Source organism: Salvia hispanica, chromosome 4, assembly GCF_023119035.1.
Source record: "Salvia hispanica cultivar TCC Black 2014 chromosome 4, UniMelb_Shisp_WGS_1.0, whole genome shotgun sequence".
Lineage (NCBI taxonomy): Eukaryota > Viridiplantae > Streptophyta > Magnoliopsida > Lamiales > Lamiaceae > Salvia > Salvia hispanica.
Window position 1 is genome coordinate 6,500,755 of NC_062968.1, and position 2,022 is coordinate 6,502,776.

Here is a 2,022-nt window from a genome sequence, read left to right on the forward strand (position 1 = left end):
ATTTTAATATCCACAAGGGGGAATGATCAATTGCTAACTCATCATTTAATTGCTAACTACAACTAATTTAAGGCCATAGGATTTTAGAAAACGTGTGGTCTACAATTTGCCACGTGTAATTTTCATTTTTATTAATAAAATAAAAAAAGATAAAAAAAAGCTCCAAATTAGGGTTTTGGATGAAAATGTCAATATAGTGTTTCGAAAATATCAACACAATGCTTTGAGAATATCAACACCATGCTTTAAAAATGTTAACCCATTACTTATTTCTGTTGTACGAAAAAATTTAAAAATTTTGAAATTTTTTTCAAATTTTGACGTCAGAGCATATGCATGTAGGATATCGTTGGAATTCTTGTGAAATTATCTTTAATTTGATACTCCATATGTTATATGAATTTAAAGTTTTGAGATTTCTTTTAAAAGTTAGTTTTAACTAAACATATAGTTAACTGACATTAATACCCCTATTGATATTTTTTGGAATTAATCATATGACATTATTGACGTTTTTCGTTGATCGTATTGACATTTAGGGATTGATGATCTAAGCCCTTAATTTGAATATCTAATGATTATTATTAAGTTATGAGTTAGCAATATAACACTTCCCCTGTGCACAAGACTATATAAAACATATATCAAGCAAAACATAATTAAGACGTTAAAAGTTTGTTTGACTATAGTATAAAACATATCAAGCGGATATAAAATAATAAAATATCGATACATTAAAGTTTGTTTAAATTTACTAAGCTTAAACGTAAAATTTACTATGCTTAAAACGTAAAATCTATTTATTGTACAAAAGTATGCATGCAATGGTGAACCCGAATATGCAGTATAAATTAAAAAGGTTTAGAATTTTTAAAAACTTATCCTAACACAAAAATTTGCATAGTGTTAAACCAGAAATTGAATATTGTTAAATATGCATACATAAATTTACTAATTTTATGGATTGATTTTGTTAAACCAAAGGGTCGGAGGAAAGGGTCGTTCTTATTCAATTATTTAGAATGACGGAATACATGATTATATAGGCTACATAATATCTATACAAGGTAAACCTAATTTACAATTAATATCTCTCCTCTATTTTCGGTAGAATATGCTACAATATCAAATCCCTAGGAATATCTTCTAACAGATTTTATTCAAATTGAACTGAATTTCACAATAAATTTAGAGTATATTGAAATTTTATTGTATTTAATGTTAAACGCAAGATTATATTTGTAGGTAACTGAATAAAAATATGCACATCCTGAAGTCACGGCATATAGACTCTTTACGATAATGTACCACCGTTAGATTTAACTAAGAGAAAATTTTAATCCACCTAAATTGCAACTAAAACCATCTCTAATATACAATAAAATCTAAAATAAGATAGGTAATTAATTATAGTATTTCAAAATTAATCTCATTTTTTTTATTTTTGAGGGAAAAATACCTATCTTTAGGTTTATAGTTTATACTAAACCAAAACAAAAAAACTTTTTAAATTTTGTGAGTATAAAAGACATAATATAGAGAATATTTTTTTAAGTTTGAGTTTAGAGTAAATGATTGGAGTAAAATTATACTCTATTTAATAGGATATTTACACTAAAATTGACTTGAGTTTAGTGTAAATCGACGAAGATGCTCTAATTAAAATCATACTAGTTACTTCTCAAGGAATTGGCTGAGTGCCCGAGTTACATGGTGGTGGGACTCGGTTTCTGAAAATTTTTGGTAGCGTTTTACTGATTTAAAAATAAAATTAGAAAAATTCTAAATATGAAAACTTTTAATTAAATATTAACCCTACATATTATTCTAAATATGGAATCCACAATCCACTAACACTACTTTCAAGTTCCACCACATTTTCCCTATCTCTTTCTTATTTTACCAATTACGTATTAAAACTCATATCATTTACAACTTTGTCGATATTTTGTGGATGGAGGTAGTATATATTACTCCCTCCAACCCTCTGTAGTAGAAGCATTTCTTTTCGGCACAAGATTT